Source organism: Euprymna scolopes, chromosome 32 (genome assembly GCF_053919585.1).
Source record: "Euprymna scolopes isolate OS-2025 chromosome 32, ASM5391958v1, whole genome shotgun sequence".
Classification (NCBI taxonomy): domain Eukaryota; kingdom Metazoa; phylum Mollusca; class Cephalopoda; order Sepiida; family Sepiolidae; genus Euprymna; species Euprymna scolopes.
The window spans coordinates 50,643,367-50,664,519 of record NC_136513.1 but is presented as its reverse complement, the minus strand read 5'-3'; the positions used below and the strand labels follow the sequence as shown (position 1 = coordinate 50,664,519).

At 34.9% G+C, this 21,153-nt stretch overlaps 1 protein-coding gene and 1 non-coding gene across 15 annotated transcripts in view; both read left to right on the top strand.

Annotated features, from left to right (window-relative positions):
* The window catches only part of LOC145256347 (spectrin beta chain-like), a 648,628-nt gene that overhangs the window by 182,152 nt on the left and 445,323 nt on the right, over positions 1-21,153 (top strand). The gene's annotated exons all lie outside the window — the stretch shown is intronic.
* On the top strand, positions 6,057-6,149 carry Trnam-cau (transfer RNA methionine (anticodon CAU)). The gene is made up of 2 exons: positions 6,057-6,093; positions 6,114-6,149. It is a non-coding gene; the product is annotated as a tRNA-Met (tRNA).

Below are 21,153 nucleotides of genomic sequence, written 5' to 3'. Positions count from 1 at the left end.
TTTTCAGATGAGAAATGATATAATTTTCTCCAGTCCACGGTCAATATTATATATGTTATATATTGGATATTATACTTGGAAGACAAGGATTATATCGCTCTTGTGACCTGCGACGTTGTTTCATTGTGGATATAATTCTATCATCTCTCACAATATTCATCCGGATGAGTATTATACTTATCCGGGTGAGTATTGGCTGAAGAGAGCTTGATATGGGTATCTAAAACGGTTCCTAACTATCGAGTTTTAAACCGACGGTACCGATGAATTTATGTCTTGTTTTGTTTGCAAAAAGTTTAGGTAAGTCATCGGTACCGTCGGTTTAAAACTCGATAGTTAGGGACCGTTTTAGATACCCATATCAAGCTCTCCTCAGTCAATACTCACCCGGATAAGTATTGGCTGAAGAGAGCTGTAGATGGGTATCTAAAACGGTCCCTAATTATCGAGTTTGAAACCGACGGTATCGATGACTTATCTTAACTTTCTGTAAACAAAACAAAACATAAATAATACTCACGCGGATGAGTATTGGCTGAAGAGAGCTTGATATGGGTATCTAAAACGGTTCTAATTATCGGGCTTGAAACCGACGGTACCGATGACTTATCTAAACTTTCTGTAAACAAAACAAAACATAAATAATACTCATCCGGATGAGTATTGGTCCCTAATTATCGAGTTGGAAACCGACGGTACTGATGACTTATCTTAACTTTCTGTAAACAAAACATATATATATATATATATATATATATATATAGAGAGAGAGAGAGAGAGAGAGAGATTAATGTTTTAAAATCTGCGAAGGTTTTACAAGAAAGTCATTGAGGATCGAACTCACGACCTTCAGATAACTCGATTCAAATGTTCTGATCATGAGACGAGCTGTTAACAGCACTGCTAACTTGTTTATAAGCGAATTAATCGCAATGATTGACATCTTTTATCTGTCTGCTGAATTCTTAGTTGAATAAATACCTTGAGACATTTAAGCCACGTCAAATCGCCATGATTTAAATTCCTTCTGCCTGAACAGTCATTATTTCTTTAACGACGCATTTTTTGTTAAGAGGCGTTTTATTCCTAGCTAACGTATCCCGAGTACAAACACTCTTATATAAATGAAGTAAGACGATTTTATTTTATTTATTTATTTATTTATTTATTTTGCTATGGGATGATGACATATACTTAAAATATCCTCAAAGTGTTGAAAAATTATAATTTTTTGTTATAAATATGCGGTTTTAGAAAAAAAAGTTTTTTAGTTATAAATATTTATTTTTGGAAAGCATTTTAAAAAATTTTATTATAAATATACGTTTTCAGAAAACAATTTCAAAATTTTAGTCATAAATATCTGTTTTTAGATTATTTTTTAAATTTAGATTATAAATATACTTTCTTTGGAAAAAATAAAAAAAATGTAATGATAAATATTCGTTAAAATATTTTTTTAGTTATAACTATACGTTTTTAGAAAATCGTTTCAAAAATTTAGTCAACAATATACGTTTTTAGAAAAAAATATAATTTTTTAGTTATAAATTTTACGTTTTTAGAAAAAATTATATATTTTTAGTTATAAATATACGTTCTAAGAATTTTTTTAAATTCTAATTTTAGATATACCTTTTTAGAAAAAATATAATTTTTTAGTTAGAAATATACGTTTTTAGAAAAAAAATTCTTTGGAGTTATAAATATACGTTTTTAGAAAAAATATAATTTTTATCATAAATATACGTTTTTAGAAAAAATTATAATTTTTTTAGTTATAAATATACGTTTTTAGAAAAAAAAATATTTTTAGTTATAAATATACGTTTTTAGAAAAAAATGATATATTTTTAGTTAAAAATATACGTTTTAATAAACTTCTTGACAGTGGAGACAAGGACAGCAAAAACAAAATCATAAGTTTTTGTGGGGAAAAAACTGTAAAAACATTTCTAAGTAAATATATTTTATTATAACGTATAAAAAATACGGTGTTTCTATATTATTATAACGAAAAAATATTTGACGAAATGAACAGTTAGAAAAAACAACAAGAAGCTATGGTTGAAAAGTAATAATAACAAATGCCTTTTGCGAAAACAGAAAAAAAAAAAAAAATGTCGAGTCGGATTTTTTTTATTTTTGTTTGTTTGTTCCTTTTCGACAGTACCAGATGGCGTGGAGGCCCGAGAAAGGTTTGAACTGCAAGGAACGCGATTCGAACGTAACTGCCACGTTACAATATCTATTTATGGTCCTAAATCTAAACGAAAATTCCATGAGCAGAATTTCTATTCTAGCACTGTTCCGATTGTGGAACACAATACCGGGGACTGCTTTCCAGCTGACTATAACATGGTCGTTCTTGTTGAGCCGTCTTGTTAAATAATCAAGCCCTACCCAAGTAATTCACCATTACAGATCATCACAGTGTTGCCTCACCGGCTACTTGACACCCATTAACCTTTTTCTTCGAGTCATTCCCCCCCCCCCACAAAAAAAAATCCGAGTTAAAATGCCAGGAAGTGCGACTATCGCGCTCCCTACTACGCTGGCGAGTCACTTGAACCGAAATTACTCGCAATGATTTAAATTGATTTTTTAAATGTCTAACCAGTGATTATTTAAATTAACGTCTTGAACCCATTGTGTTAATTGCTCATTCTGTTTTTGTAGTTACGTCTTTGCAAGAAGTCTTCGTTGGTCGGTCTGCCACGTTTCTATTTGATTGAATAGACTCATCTTCAGAATAGATTAAATGGACGCATGTTCAGGATAGATTGAATGGATGCATCTTCAGAAAATATTGAATGGACGGAATCAAAACAGATTGAATGAACGTATCTTTTTTAAACACAACCAGCCCACTCGATAAAAGCTAATCTTTTCATTAGTCTGTAAAGCTTAATTTTGATGAGCATTTTCGTTGCTCTGCAACATGGAACATATACTTAAAAAATAATCTTAGCCTTTTTGTAGAAAAGCCCCGCCACTGTTGGAAAAATTAACTCTCTCAAAATGATAAACGCCCTTGACCTACTTTTGTGAGTCATATCTGCATACGTGTAAAGTTACGGTTACGTTAGGTTTAACCTGTCTAGACCTGAGTCAAATTAGGGTTAGCGTTAGGGTTAGGGTTAGCATGTCAGGACCTACTCGGTAGGGGTGATGATACAAATCTCAGCGTTGAGATCGATGAAATTCTTCTTTCATGCTGATCAAATGCAGAATAAACGCCACTGTTGAACGCATCACGGAACGGTGAACAGTTATGTGTATGAGTTTATGTGTAGGTAGAAAAACGGAAATGGTATGAATAGATGTCATCGTTTTCAATACATAATAATTTTTTGTTTGACAATGTATAAATGTCGATGCTATGGTGGAACACAAAAAAAAAAACCTGTTTGGGCATTAAAAATAGTTTTTGTTATTGTTTTTGCTATATATATATATATATATATATATATATATATATATATATATATATATATATATATATATATATATATATCTTGAGTTGAGCATATTGAGAAGTGAAACACGAATTACCATTAGCATATAAGCGACGCTCTTTGTGTAAACAAATCGAGCGGAGGTATTTCGAACGATATCAAAACATCGTTAAACTCACTACTCGTTCAAGCAGCCGCCAAATAGCGTAATGGTTAGGAGCCTTGACTGCCGTACAAACGGTCGGGTTTCAATCCTGACTTGAGGTAGTTGCCTGTCTAGCCGCACTGATGAGCTGCGAAACAGTACTGTATGTGGATGACTATATATATATATATATATATATATATATATATATATGTGTGTGTGTGTGTGTTACTGAATGAGGAATCGTTTCCATTAAAAATCCAATTAGTCTTATGCATCTAAAATTGAGGAAAGCACGGTTGAAAATTATATGAATAAATCGAAACAAAACAAAATGGCATTTATTTATTTATGGATTGTTATCCTCATATTTATAGTAGTTGTTGTTTCGCCCAACTCATCCTCTGGCCTTCTTCAGGTGATTAACTATGACGGGATAGGAATGCTGATTCCCTTAACTGTATTCTCAGTAATTACTGCCTTCCATAGTTGTTGTCGTCTCACCACGTTTTGGCCAACTAATCCTCAGGCCTGCTTTGAGTAGGATTGAAACCGCTATCTTCAGACAATACTCACCTGGAACCGTAGAGATTCAACGCCTCTATCCACTGTGTCATGAGCCCGGAAGTAATAAACGCAATAATTACCCATCTCAAACGATTAAAAAAAATCAAATATATAAACGGCTATATGTCTCTCTCTTTCTTTCTTTCTCTCTGTCTCTCTCTCTCTCTCTCTCTCTCTCTCTCTCTCTGTCTTTCTCCATATTTTCAAACTCTATCTCCCCAAAACAAAAAGTAGTAGAGCGCCGCTAGAGGCCTTAAATGATTTGATTTTTAAGGGCCATTTTTTATGGGTATTTAGTCGGTTAAAATATTTTTTTAAGCGTCCAAAATTGAAAAAATGGTTAAACATTTTATACATTCATTTTAATTTATTTTTAATTTTTTTGGTACAGTGGTAACGTCACCAGCTTTGAATGCTGTAGTTTTGCTTTCAGTTTCGATTCCAGCTGATGACACCTAAATACTTTTTTTCACTTTTGAAATCACGACTCTATAATGATATATATATGAAATTTGGACAAATTAAAATATCATATTTAAGCGTATTTTACACCTGGGTAAAGCCGGACGGCCCCTCCCCGCTACCGAATTTTATCTGATTTTGTGTTCATCTAGAACGAAGTTGAGTGAAACGTACTTTTTATTCAAGTTTAGATGCATAATACTAATTTGTTTTTAATGGAAGTGATTCTTCATTTAGTAATATTTAACAAAAACATAAAACTATTTTATTCTCTAAACATTTTTCTCGCGTTCTTCCATGGCCGCTAGCTTTATACATTGTCACTTTTTACTACGACCTATATTGGGAATGATATTAAGTGGCGGAGGTATTTTTTTATTGGCGGCGCTCATCTACAAAAGATCTGTAGATTTGACCAGATTCGAACACCGCAGCTCCAATCATGCACAGACCTTCTTCCTTTTACAGCTTAATTGGAATGTCAAAATTCATAAATCCATCAACTAAAACGAACTCAAAAATAAATAATAAATAAAAAAGTAATAAAAATGAATAAAAATAAATAAATAAATAAATATAAATATTAAATAAAAATAGATAAAAAAAATACATTAATAATAAATAAATACAAAATAATTAATAAAAATATATCATTAAAGATAAATACATAATAAATAAATACATAATAAATAAATAAAAAATAAATGAATAAAAAATAAATAAATAAAAATAAATAAACCAATAATAAATAAATAAAAATAAATAATAAATAAATATAAATAAATAAAACTTTGCTTGGTGCTTGTTAAAATAGAGTCGACAGATCGTTTTTTGTTTTTTAATATATCTTCTTAAGCAAAAATCAATATTACGTACTTACTTACCATGCCGAAAATAGTAATATATATATATAAAAAAAAAATATACGAAAACTCAACGAGTAGAAAATTATTTTTATTTAAAAGTAGTTTTTACGGAAAATTGGGGAGGAATTGCGTTTTCTCTAGATGTGAACGCCTTGAAGATTGCGAATACAGGGGATATACTTATTTCCCTTTTCGACACTTTAATGGTTGGCGTACTGTTTTTGACCGTAACCATTTGTACTAAAAACACAATAGCAGTTGTTCTATTCGAAAAAAAAATTTCGTAATTTTTGGATATATTACTATTTTCGACAATGCAATTAAGTAAGTACTGAAAATTTTGCCTAAAACTGCATATATTTTAAATATATTTTAAATATACTTAAAATATATTTTACATACATTTTACATGTATTTAAAATCGATCTGTCGACCTCATCTTAATAAGCGTCCTTTACTTAAATGAATGAAAGAAAAACACAAGACGAAACATTAAAACGTTAATTAAAATAATTAGACGTAAGTACAAGTAAATAAATACAACGGTAACTAGCAAGTGTCTCGGTAGCGCAGTAGGCAGCGCGTCAGTCTCATAATCATGACATAAAAAGAGCGATCTGAAGGTCGTGAGTTCGATCCTCACCCGGGGCATATAATTTTGTTAATCTTTGCTTATTTTCAGTTCTAAAACTACAACTTTTGCAAAGTGCCTTTCCTAATTGATTTTTAAAAAATTTAAATAACTTTTGTCAACTGCGTATTTTTTATCGATATTTATCCCATTCCCCACGACATGGTGATATGACACAGAGGTCGAAAAGTGATGAGCTAACGCCATAGAGGAAGAGAACTCTGGTCTGCAAAAAAATGCATGGGCAGCCCCGCCGGCATTCCCTCGATGAGGCGCCTCAGGCAATTAGCAATAAACTGACCCCTTCTCAAAAGCAGATGAAAAAGTCTGGGAGGGATTTCCTTGAACTGCGCAGGATCAAAACTATACCTCAGCAAGCAGGAAAAAGGCCATCTTAGCGATGGCACAATAGTATGTTGCGGAATGATTACTGGTGTGCTGCTAGGAGATAATAGCTAGAAACCATTTAATTTCATTTTATTTAACAAAACCATTTAATTTCATTTTATTTAACAAAACCATTTAATTTCATTTTATTTAACAAAGAAGAAAAAGGTGATTTCACGTGAATGGATAGTCTAGGGAAAGGTAAAATATCTAATAACTGTAAAATCCAAAAATCAGAATCCAAAAAAGTTGGTTAAGTTTCCATTTCCACAAGTAAAATCCAAAGGAATCACGTAATTGGAAGATGGTCCAAAGTAATCCAAAAGGCAGAAATACGTGGAATAATTCACAAATGGGGTCAAGGAAAAGATGTGCGTAGAAAAAAGAATTTTAATCGACTGTCAAGGCTGGACTAATGTTGGGAGAATAAGTAAAGAAACAAAATATTGAATGGGGATTGAGTTAATATTAGAATTGGAAAGCCAATGTCAAAATGACCCAGACAAGATGGCGTTGAAAAGGCGCCAAAATTTAAAGCAGAAAAGGGGTCAACTGAAATATACAAGTTATTACTTAAGAATTAAATTATCAGCAGGAGTTATTAAAGGACGCAAATGAATTAAGCATAAGTAAAATACATGCACATGTATATACATACATATATATGAATACATACAATTACGCATATACATACATATATATATATATATATATATATATATATATATATATATATATATATACACACAACAAACACCCCCACATATACACATACATATAAGTAAATAGATGAGTAAATAAATAAATAAATAAAGAGTTAAAAAAAGAAAAGAAGTTTTAAGGGGGAGGATGGCCGGTATCTACAAATTCCGGAATAAGGCAAATAAGTATGTAAGTAAATGCACATCATATTATATAAGTAAAAAATGTGTAGGTAGAAAGAAGAATATAAGAAAATAAATGTGTAGGTAGATGAATATATTTGATTGATAGGAATATTTAAATACTAAAACGAAGATTGCAGATGTAACACCGACCAAAAAAAGAAGAAATAAAGAATTACAATAAAATTACAGAGTAGTAAAATGTTAAGAAAGTATGTAGAAAAAACGATAATGTAACAGAAAAAATATATATCTGAAAGGTTAAATAAATAGCTATGTAATCTCAAATTTACCATATTTAAATTTGGGCTTATGTTTGCAGTAGGAGACCAGTTCGTTTTTTAGAGTTTATTATATTACTGCTTTGAGGGGAAGTAATTATAGCTATAGCTTCGGTTGTGCAGAGGCGACATGACTTAAAGCCTGGAGTATAAAACTTAACCTTTTTTAGGATAGTCCATTAAATTGAGAAGGGGGTATTGTTAAAATTGAGTTTTTTTTTTTTTTTTTTTTTATTAAAGTGGTTAGAGAAGTGCCTTGGTTATTATTAGAATTTTTTGTTGTTAAAAGAAGTGTGGTTTGACATTCTTTTCTTGATTGATGTTGAAGTAGCGCCGATATGTATGTACTTTATTAACAGCTCGGGGTATGAAATTGATATTAATTTACTGATTTGTACTGGGAAATAGTTTGAATTATGTCCATTGTATTGAACAAAGGGCGGGACAATTGCTTATATATATATATATATATATATATATATATATATATATATATATATATGTGTGTGTGTGTGTGTGTGTGTGTGTGTGTGTGTCTTGAAATTTTAATACGTTTTATTTATGTCTGCGATTTTTTTTTTATCACAATTAACGTCTTGGGAACTTTTGTTCATTGTTTTTTTTTATTTCGTTTTTGATTCAGAAATAAGTATAGGAATTGTCAGTGATTCCCTGCAATAACGCCACCCAGAAAGAGGTGGATGCTCAATATATTTCATAGCAGTGGCATTGTAACTAATCATTTAAAAATGCGTCGACATTGTATGGAAGTACCCACACCCAAATTGACCGATTTTGACAAATAATAATCCACTTTTTTTTTTTTTTAATAATACCTGAGAACCCATCGTTCAAACTATTCGGCTTAACATTCCCAGACAGCATGAATTGGAATAAATACATTAAAGACATTACCAAAGTTGCTTTAGAGAAGGTAAGCTCTCTCTAACATGCTAGAAAATTGCTTACCATGGCGAGCATCCTATATATTTACAAAGCCACAATTCGCACATACATGTAGTATTGTTGCCGCATCTGGGTTAGTGCATCTACCACTAGTCCATCCTTTTTAGACAGGGGCCAAATAAGAGTCTCAAATCTAATAGATACCACACTTCCGACCAAGCTTCAACTTCTGTCTCATCGTCGCAATTTTGCATCTCTGTGTCTGTTTGACAAGTGTTTTATTGGAATGTACTCTGATGAACTCGTAGCACTTGTGCACACCTGGCACATTTAATCCCAACTAATCTGACAAGTAACAAATTCCCACCCCTTCGCTGTCGATGCCAGAAGGCATTCTACTTTAATAGTTTCTTCCCTCGGGCTGCTAGACTTTGGAATTCCGTTCCTGTTTCTTGACTGCATCGACATGCAGAAGTTTAAATATAATGTGAGCAGACATCTCGCCACACAACTGCTCACAATCTCCCTTTAGACATGATCCAAAATAGTAATCCCTCACATTCTAACTGGCAATGTGTTTTGTGTTGAAAAAAAGTTTTATAAACTGTAAACACATTGAAATGCACTGATATGCTAAGATTTTGTAACTATTCTAACATATCTCCTGTTGGTCACAGTTTCGCAGTTTGAACATACACGGCGTGTATTCACTGACCGCAATCGTTCCGTTCGTTGTGTGGAGTCAACGTCGTCTGTCAGTTCATTCAGTCATCGCTAGAATGAAGAATACTTTTTTTTTATTATTCAATTTTCACCCCAAACAAGGCACAGTGCCACTTTGATGTAGGGGGCTACTATCGGAGACATAAGTTACAGGGATACTATGTAGTAAGTTGAGCAGCAAGATGTCTGTTCACATTATATTTGAACTTCTGCATGTCAGTACAGTTGAGAAAACAGGAACCCGGAAGGGAGTTCCAGAGTTTAGCAGTTATGTGGAAAATTATTAGAGCAGAAGGCCTTCTTACATCTAGGGATCTCTACTGTGTAGGGGTGGGATTTTGCTGATTGTCAGCTTTGTCGGGGTTATTTACGTCGAGAGTGCTTGTAGTTCGTTGGAGCATTCACCATTAAAATACTTGTAGAACAGGAAGAGGGATGCAAGATTTTGTCGATGGGACAGAGGTTGAAACTTGGATAGTTTGGGGCCTATGAGGTTGGCGACTCTCTTTTGAAACCTGTCCAGGAGCGAGAGACTAGTAGCAGGTGCACCAGCACAAATGTGGCAACAATACTCCATACATAAGCGAATGGTGGCCTTGTAGAGGTTTCATCTGAGACAAAAGAACACAAAAGTCTAATTCATAAGAAAAAAAAACCCTGCTTATTATTTTGAATAAGTGGCACTTTTGCATCAAGGTTCAATAGAAGACGTGCAGATCTTTGCACACGAGTTTCATTGCCTTGGGCCAGTGTCCTCAAGGTACCCACTGTGGCACACTGATCCAACTGCCTTGTATCTTTCACCAGAACTAACTCCTCGCTCTCCAACGTTCAACGTTCAACTCACACTCTTCCTCCTCATCCTCCTCCTTAGGGATTTCTTCATGCCTGACTGACTCTGGCTTTTTTGTTAGTGGTCAGTAATCAGCCGCTCAGAGGAGACATTCACGCAAGATAACATCCAACCAATCTCTGGACTCTTTCATTAAATGAGGTACTACTTTTTGAAACAAAGAGAATATCTCTTGGCTGGCCTGACTCTGGCCAGAGACATTTTCAGTTCTCTGTGGTTCCCACGTCGTTTTCTTGGCTAAACATCTAACAAGTTCATCGTCTGCCATTCATTAACAAAACATGCGGTATTGTACATGGTCATGCGACAAGCAATAGTAACTTATCTATATATCTATATATCTATATATTTATATATCTATATATCTATATATTTATATATTTATATATCTATATATATCTATAAAAGTGAGAATATGTTTGTGAAGAAAATTCTCAACCTATGTACTCAACGAATTTTTAATCTACAGACTTGAAAGTTTGCATATACCTTATTTACATATGTGGAAAACCTTTTAGTAGGTTTTCATCTGGAAAAAGAGCTTCTAAAGAGTCAAAATTGAAATATTAGTATGTGAGAGTCGTCGTTTTTTTTTATCTACGTCACTTCCGGTTTGACGATGGACGCAACAGCAAAGACGTCATTTTTTCACGTTCTTTTCCTCCTTCCCGGTGCCTGCCTGCCTGCCTGCCTGCCTATTACCACATTTTTTTTTCTTGCTCAACACACACCTCCAAACACCCAGGCAACGCCGGGCACCCAGGCTAGACTATTATATAAGTCTCACCCGTCTGTTTAAATGTATGTATGTATGTATGTATGTATGTATGCCTTAAACTTTCGACAGAGGCGATGGATTTTCACGAGATCGATTTCCTTTTTAAGCTCGTCCCTTCGGACGACAAATATCGAAAAATTAGCCAAAAACATTAATTCCTTCACCCTCAACTAGGCAGTTTTCTATAAGGAGGGTCGTTTTTTGCTGATATACTTTGCAAGTCATTCAAACCTCGCGTCAACGACGTCGCATAAAGATCGTAATTCGACCGCCCGTGGTGTCACAACTGCGGTGGCCGTATCGATAAGACTGTTTGTTTTTTCACCTTTTTTCCTTTGGCGCGTTACAGGTTCGAACCTGCTTACTACTTCTTTTTTTTTCTTTTGATGCGCTCGCAATTTTCCTTTCTTTTTTTTTTTTTTTTTTTTTTTTTTTTGCTCAACGCACACTTCTAAACAACACACGAGCAACCCCGGGCACCCAGAGTAGTCTATAATATAAATCTCATCTGCATCTTAGTGTGTGTGTGTGTGTGTGTGTGTGTGTGTGTGTGTGTGTGTGTGTGTGTGTGCGTGCGTGAATGGATGTATGTTTGTATGTCCGCTAAAACTTTGGACAAACTCGATTAACACTGACAAAATTGACATCGTTTGAAGATTCAGTCTCCTGCATAACAGATATCCAAAAATTGGCCAACAACATTAATTCTTTGACCGTCAGCCGTTTTTTACAAGGAGGGTCATTTTTTGCGTAGACATTTTTGAAAAGACATCATACGCCTTGCAATGACTAAGCTTATTTTGAACGCCCCATATGTTGCAGGTTCGAGCCTGGCTATTGTGACTAATTTTTTTCTTTGCGCTCGCACGAATGCTCGCTGCTATTTTCATTTTTTTAGGGGGTGGTTATTTTTTATTTTTTATTTTTTTCTTTGCGTTCGCTCGATTGAAACATGTTTTAGGGGTGGGTTGCTCAATACTCTTACAATAAAACCTCTCCACACCCCAGTAACGTCGGGTATCCCCGCTAGTAACATTTAAACGACAGTCATTCGCAAGAAAAAAGATGTAAGCGTGACACACAAAATAACACACACGCTATCGTATCAATTTACAGATTACGGATGAATGACAAATTTGCAGTTCTTTGCCCGACCAGACGTACACGCCTAAAGTCGTATTTGCAGATTTCTTAATTAATTTAATTAAATGAGAAGCGGCTGCTATTGTTGTTGATCTAAAAGAAATACGGGCCGATAAGCATAAAATACGAAGTATGGTTTGACATCACAAAATGTTCATGGGTTATTTTCTTAAGTATTTTGTTGTGTTTTGGGGATGAGCCGGTTTTGATTAAATATTTTTTATTGACAAGGGTTTAAATGGTTTATAAACAAATGAGAAAAAGATGAGAGACATGTTACAGTTAATAAAATCAAAATAATGAGTTCAGAAAACATATATTCACAAACGAGATATTATATATATGATTACTTAATTTAATCACATAAATTAATATACGAAAGTATAAATTTATGCGTAAACTGTAAGTATTTACTTCAACAGTGCTCAATACGTAGGTAGAGCTAGGTAGTAAGTTATAAAATATATATGGCAATTAAGCTACACAGAATATTCCGCGTTTCATCCACGCTAGGATTCATCAGGCTTATGCGAGGATTTTAAATGTAGCTTAATTGCCAGATATATTTTATAACTGACTATATATATATGTGTGTGTGTGTGTGTGTGTGTGTGTGTGTGTGTGTGTGTGTGTGTGTGTGTGTGTGTGTGTATAATCGAAGTTTACAGCAAAAGGAAAAACACCGTGAATATGTTTACAGTTCTTGTAAAAATAAAGGATAATTTATCAGCTGAGACATTGCGGTAGTCTGAATCGATTAATTAAGAGCCGTGCGTTACATGGATCAGGAAATTGTAATTAAAAATTCTCTGCCAAATTAAAAAATTATGATTCATTGAAAGTTGTTTTTAAGGGTCAATTGTTCATTTGATTTCGTATTAGGAAGAGAGTTTAGTGAGGAAGTTTGGAATATTTCATTGAATAGGTTTGGCTTGATTGAGCAGACGATAATAAAGACGGATTCAAACAGTCAGTGTGTGTGCTGTGTGTGTGTGTGTGTGTGTGTGTGTGTGTGTGTGTGTCACGCTTTGTAAGAAAGCACATATACACAAAAGAGATATTTTATATATAATATAATGTATATTTTACAGCAATAGGAAAATCATAAAATGTTCGTGAAATGTTTACAGTTCTTATAAAAATAAGGGCGAATTTATTAGCTGAGACACTGAAGTAGTCTGAATCGATTAATTAAGAGCTCTCTGCTAAATTAAATAAATTATAATTCATTGAAAGTTGTTTATAAGAGTCAATGTTCACTTGATTTTGTATTAAGAAAAGAGTTCAGTGAGAAAGTTTGGTATATTTCATTGAATAGGTTTGGTTTTGATTGAGCAGACGATAATAAAGAGAGATTAAAACAATTGGTGTGTGTGTGTGTGTGTGTGTGTGTGTGTGTGTGTGTGTGTGTGTGTGTGTGTGTGTGTGTGTGTGTGTGTGTGTGTGTGTCGCGCTTAGTAAGTGTGAGAATGCGTAACATGTCAGCAGACACGAAGGTCAGCGGAGGGTCACCGATGACGGCAGTCCGTGTAAGTGGTTCCTGCTTTATAAATGTGAGAACGCATGAGCTTACGTGCCAGCAGGTAGGGAGCCCACTGGAGGGGCGCCGATGACAGCTGTCCGCGGATTTCGACTGAACTCGTTTATTGAAGAAAAATCTAGCTTTTTAAGGGATCGAAGTGGCTCCCAGAAATACCATTTCGAATCAATTCAGAAAGTTTTCTGATCGGTCTAAAATATAATTATTTGTTTTTATTCGGAAAAGTGTATGCGCAGATAATGTACGTACAAACGAGTTTACGTATTTTGATTTTGTACGGCGATGTGTAAACATCGACTGCTAAAAATCACCAGCAGTCATCAAAAGTAAAACCGCTAAATACACCATAATTGTAAGAATTCATGACTATGGGAGTGTAAATCTCCAGAACTGATCAATTCAAAATCTAATAAGGAGCTTTTTTTATAGCGGTACTCCGAAGATACCAGAGACAGGAAGAAAAGAGTGCGACCTGTGTAAACGTGTGCAGTTGTTAATTGTTTGACCAAGGAAAGTGGATGGAGGCACAGAGAACTAAAAAATATCTCTGCCCAGAGTCAGACCACTCAAGAGATATTCTCTTTGATTGAAAAAGAAAAATAAGCGCCTCATTTCACGCAAGAGTCCCGCTGGAATCGGTTTTATAAGGGAAATAATATTGGATGTCCAGTTGGATGTTATCTTCAGTGAATGTCTCGTCTGGGCGGCTGATTAGTGACCACCAACAAAGGGACAGTGTCAGTCAGGCGTGAAAATACCTTGGAGGAGGAAGGAGACGAGGAGGAGGGAGAGGAAGAGGAAGAATAGTGGGAATTGCAATTGAACGTTGAAGGACGGCGAGCTGGTTCGGGTGAGAGCTACCGGACAGTTGGGCCAGTGTGCCTATCCGGTTCGAGTGGGTCCCTCGAGTGCTTTTGGCCAAAGGCTCTGCAATGTCAGTTGATGCAAAAATTTGTACTTAATTTATTCATATGCAGAAATATAATCAAATACAAGATATTTTCATCCATATTTTAATTGTTTTAGATCAAATATATCTTCCATAACCACTAAAAGACTTTCGCTTCTTTTTTAATTAATTAATTTTCCGTTCCAAGATTTAGATCAACTGATTCGCAGAACTGCCATCTTGGATTTATTTCAAAATGTCGGCTAATTTACTAATTTCCAAACTCTTTTTTTTTTCCTATTTCGAATATGTTATACCGTATTGATTAAATCAAGGATATTAAATCATAAAAAAAATTGTTTTTTCTCGTTACTGCATAAAACTATAAGATATACGACATGATGACCTACACAAAACAACCCTTCTTTCACTAGAACGTTCTGGGAATTCAGTGAACATTCATATTCTACGAAATCTTTACTTTCGACGTCTTCAGCTATTAATGAACATTAAATATTTGCGTGTATAGAGTTTAATAATGTCGTTCGCAACCTTATAAACTTACTTTTGAAAAACCTTGCAGTGAAAAGAATTGTCGAAGCGTAAATGCTTATTCATTAGTAGATATCTAAAAAATAAAGATAAAATGCATTTTAAATAAAAACACGTTTATGTACTTATTTGTCATGTCGAAATTAGTACAAATCCCAAAACTTACGAAAAATGACCGAGTAGAAAAATAATTACAAGTAAAAATAAATTTTATCGAATTATACAGTTTTATTGTATTTGTTAATATTAAAGAGTCTTCAAAATCCAGGGGAGGTAATTTTAGTTTATCAATTTCACCAAATAATTTTATGTTTTCAACATCTAATGCATATATGTTTGGTAACTTTTTCTTTTTTTCATTTTTGTTATTTAAACAATTATTGTTCTAATACGTGTCTATTTTTTTTTTTTTTTTTTTTTGTTAATTTCTTATTATACTCTCGAAAATGTCTTCTATTCCGTATGACAAACTTCACAAATAAGAAAATGGCGGAGCGAGACTATCTATGTCTTTCTTATAGCAGATCTTCTACTCGATCATTTTTTCGTAAATTTTCTAATTTCGACATAACACGAAAGTACATAATAGTGTGTTCTTTTTAACTTAAAATACATTTTTAATTATTTTTAGATTTCAACTTATAATTCACAAACACCTAAGTGCATATATGCATGTGTGTGTGTGTGTGTGTGTGTGTGTGTGTGTGTGTGTGTGTGTGTGTGTGTGTGTGTGTGTGTGTGTGTGTGTGAAAGAGAGAGAGAGAGAGAGTTCATGTAGGTGTGTTTTTACATGCTTGAAAGTGTGTACGTGTGTGAATGTGTGTTATCAGAGGAGTCTGGCCCAAAAGAGAGCAGGGCGTATTTGTGTTTTCTCGTCAGCTTTGGTGAATACCAAATAAATATGGTGGGCGAGTTCTAACACCAACTAAATAAATGAATACGAATACTAAAATGGCCGACACTCCTGTCGCCTCGATTGGCCCCGAATTGAGGCAATTGATGCTTATCGCCTTTCCATTACTCTCTGGGGAAATGAACGCCGGTACACGGCCAGGAATAACAATGGCCATTTCACTAGTAGGGAGAGGCGTTGCCGATTTATTTCGCAAGAACATAATCACTTAAGTCTCTGGGGGAGCGGAGGGAGGGGGGGGGGGCTAAACAAGCGTCCATTTTGTATAAGTTTAGTTTTTCGAATTACTGTTTGTCGGTGAAAAGAAGGAAAAGAGAGATCAAGATCGAGATAAATAAATGAAGAGGGATGTTGAGAAATAGACTTTTAATACACACACACACACACACACACACACACACACATATATATATATATATATATATATATATATATACCTGCATATATATATATGTGTGTATATATGTATATATATTACAACAATGCTTTAAGAAATTCGGGATATACGGATAATATAGAATACAACAAAAAAAATGACCCTATGATTAAAAGTTAAAATCAGTAATCACCCATAATATGATCCTAAAGATTAATAAGCCAATCCCAAAAATATTTATTTATAAAAATTCTAACTATTAATAAAATAAGAAAAATAGAAAACTAAGAAGTGTATATGGTGCAATCCATCTTTTAGCTCAAACGTAAAAACAAACATACCTAAAGAATGTTTAGAATACTAGAAATCTTTTTTAAATACTCGCATAAGTAAAGTACATTATCAAATAAAAACTCCATAAAAATATCAACTATGCCCAATTTAGCGCAAAAATTGCATCATCAAATGACATAAAACTTAAAAAAGCACAGACCCCTCCCCAAATACGACCCGTATAAATAAACGCAACTGCCAAAATAAAGAGCATACCCTCTAAATAATGATTGCATAGTATACTCTTGCACAGTGACATTATTGCCGAGACATGAAACCCATCTAAATAACATAATAACCAATGACTCTGATCAAAATATTCCAACTTTAGTAAACTACATGGCCACCTTAAATAGCAATAACCCACAAAATAATTCCTATAATGATTTTCCCACAATTAATTCGCAGCAAAGTGGCGCTTCTCTTGAAAGTTATTCGATTCAAAACCATCTTAATTTAAATACCAATCCTGATATTAACCTAAATAACCACTTAAATAATGGAACAAACTTAAAATCCGATTTAAAAAAAACTTACACATAATTTCTAATTTAATAAAACTGTGAATCTCAAGTCACTAATATTCCTTTTTTTATTCACCCCAAACAAGGAATATTGCCACTTGGACGTAAGGGGCTACTAATTGACACCATGCCTAAGAAAGATCAAGATATTGGTTTACGTTGCATTTGAACTTCTGCATATTAATACAGTTTGGGAAACAGGCAGCAGGAAGAGAATTCCAAAGTCTAGCTGTTCTAGGGAAGAAGATATTTTAGTAGAAAACTTTCTGATGTTTAAGGACTTCAAAAATGAAGGGGTGTGATTTTTCTGCCAAGCGGGTTTGTTAGAGATGTGTATGTTGAGGGGGCACTAGTGCAATGAGTTCACCAGAACACATTCCATTAAAATACTTGTAAAACAAGCACAGGGATGCAACTTTGCGGCGATGGGACAGGGGTTGGAGCCTAGTTGACAAAGTGAGAGCTATTATATTGCAGATCAATTAGATTGCAGACTATTATCTGAATCCTATCCAAGAGGGAGAGACTAGTGGTAGATGCGTCAGCCCAGACGTGGCAACAATACTCCATACATGGGCGAACAGGATACTCACACGTGTGAACAGTTTTCTAGCACGATAGAGGGAGCTCACCTTCCTTGTAGCAGCCTTCGCAATATCTTCAATGTATTTATTCTCGTTCATATTTCCTGTGAATGTTAAGCCGAGGAGTTTGAAGGAAGACTTCTCGAGTAGGGTGTCATGGTTATCGGTGGTCGGATAGATTTCTTGTAATTGTTAAAGGAGAGCAGCTTAGTTTTACTAGCATTAAATGTTACCATTCATTTATGTCCGCATTCCATTTCGGTTTGGAGGTAATTTTCTAATGATTCTGCCATTGTTTTGGATTTGTATACACCCGTTCTTCCCACATGCATGTTATAAAGCGCTGTATCATCTGTAAATATATTGATCTCGTACTCAATATTATCGGGAGGTCATTGATGAATATCAGGAATAATAGTGGTCCAAGGTTTGACCTCTGAGACACTTCCGCATTAATGTTATGCTGCTTGGATGAACGTTCATCAATGACAACCTGGATGGTCCTATTGTCTAAAAAGGATCTAATTATGTGTAGTATTCGTCCAGTTATACGATACGACTTGATTTTCATTAACAGCCCTTCATGCCAGACTTTGTCAAAGGCCTTGGATATATTGAGAGCTACAGCCCTGGCTTCATCTGTGGTATATACGTTCAGAGATGACTGTTAAAATATCTGCAGTAGAACGACATTTCCTAAATCTGTACTGTTCCTCAGAAAGAAGATTAGCTTTTGCAAGGTGGTGGACTAGGGCTTGATTGATTAGAGTCTCGAAGATTTTAGCGAAGAGGGGGTGGAGACTGATAGGGTGATAATTGAGAGGGTCGGTCCTATCGCCAGAATTCTTGTACACTGGTACTACAGAGGCCATCTTCCAGCTATTAGGGAAGCAGGATGCAGCTAGGCACTTGTTGTAGAGTTTGGAAAGTACGGGGCTAGCTTAGTTGAGCATTTATCAATTAGTATAGCAGGGATGAGGTTAGGTCAACACGCCTTGGAGGTGTCTAAGTTTTTTATGATATCGCGGACATGTGAAAGGGTGATTTTCAGATTATCAATTGTGGCTTCTGTCCGCATAGGGAGACTTGGGAGGGAATTGTTTGTTGACTCTAGGGTGAGTTGGAGCCGAATCGCTGAGCAAGCAGTTCCGCCTTTTCGGTTGCCGTGCATGCAGTCTTCTGGTTGTTGGATAGTTATTGTCCTTTATTTACTACACTGTTACAAATTTTCCAATTCCTATTTTCTGCGATTCTATATGTTCCCTGGTTATTTCAGCATGTCTTCTTTTGACTGCGGTTATTTCACCCTTACAATGATTTCTAGCATCTATAAATTTTTGCCTATTTGTATTTGACTTATGACGTACGAACTGGCGGAATGCATGCTGTCTTTGTGCAATGGCAGCTGCACAATCTGTAGTGAACCATGGGGATGTGGAGGCGTGCTATAATACTTCTACGCATGAACATGTGCTCCAATGTCCGCTGTGCATCATCCAGTTGTCTCATTGATACAGTGTTCAGCAGGAAGAGAGAAGATATTGGTCCATTGGGTATCTCTGATATGTTCTCTGATGTCTTCCCAGCCACCCCTTTTGTAGTACATTGTCGTTTTGAGCAATGGCTCCTCACTGTGGAGTTGGGATTTGAGTGCGATGTCTACTGATACCACAAGGTGGTCTGCGTTTCCAAGTGAACTCTGGGCATCGGTTACACAGTCCTCAGGTACTGTGGTAAGGAATAGATCTAGAAGTGAAACTTGCTGGTGATCACTATCTGGTAGGCGGGTTGGGAGCATAACTGCGTGTGTGAGGGAATGGGCTATAGAGAAGCTATAGATGGAGCGTCCAGCTACATCTGTGTAATATGAGAAAACAAGCCAATTCTTATGATGGACATTAAAGTCACCAAACACATGTATTTGGGGCGTTACTATTTAAAGATAGTGCTGTGTCTTTTCTATTAGAGACATGATCGATTAGAGTACAGACCTGACTTGAGGGAGAACGGTAGAGAAAATATAAGTAACTAACGCAGCGAAGAAAGGCTAGTCGAAAACACATAAAGGCCTGGTCATCAGATTCCAGACGTTGCTCTCTAGTTAAGGGAAGGGTGCTTCGGATATAGACTCCAAGCCCGAGTCTTTATGGAAGAGAGGGAGATATCCTGTCATGCTAAAGTAGTTAGGAGGATGAGAAGTCTAGGTTTGTTTCACTTAATGCTAAGATGTCCGAGGAGTTTACTAAGAGGTAAAACTCTACATCATCTAGATTACTTGTATATATGTGTGTGCGTGTGTGTGCGCGTGTGTGTGTATGTGTGTGTGTATGTATGTGTGTGTGCGTGTGTGTGTGTGTGACCAACTATATATGTATCTGTCTGTTTCTATATACCCCGTTTCTTTCATCCGTTGTGTGTGTGAAAACGTGCAAAATGGCAACTGCGTGTATTGGAAAGCGACACAAGCACGTGGTCACTTAAATTCGTCAAAATGAAAATATTCCATTATCTGCAGCTTAACCACGTTAAAGAAGGGACTGTCTTGCTTATTATATTTTTATATTAGCAGTAAAATATTTATTCTTGCTTTTAAATCATTAGCATTTCTACGTAGGTATATAACAGAGATTGTCGCCCCATTCGTTTAAGGTGACGTTAGCCATCATTAGTCCCATGGGTTTTCTTTTATGTCCGTTGTTATGCACCGATCTGATAAAAGGCGAGACAAATATCGATCTGGTGTTATTGACATTGATTCAGGCCAGCTTAATCACACGTGTGTGTTCCGTACAACCATTTTTTTTTCACACGATCAGCCATTATTTTCCCCTTTTTTCTTTTTTATCGTTTTTTTTTTTACTTTCTCTTTGTCTTTTTCCTTTCACTTTTCTTTCTTTCTTAATTCTTTTATTTGTTTTTATTTAAATGATCATCAATTCAATTTTTTTTATCTACGTCATGCATATCTACAAACTATTCTCTGTCAGTTGATATTTTATATTAATAAAAAAAAAGACTTTGATAGTTAAAATATATACTTTGATCTATAATGAAAGAAGTGTTGATTTACTCATATTTAGTATAATAGGTAATTCTGCAGAATTTGAATAAGATGTAACTAACCGTCTGCCCAGCTTTGCTCGGAACATGACGTCATGCGCACGGGTTTGACCGTAATCTGACGTAAAACGCTGATCAGCCAATCAATGCGCGGCAAAGGAGCAGACGATCTTTGGTGAAAATATTGGAAGAAAAAAATCAATAAATTACTTAATTTATTGATTTTTGTCTCAAACAGCCGTTCCTAACAGCTTTATACAAGATGAATATGTCCACCTTGATTATCCCGGCTGTCTTA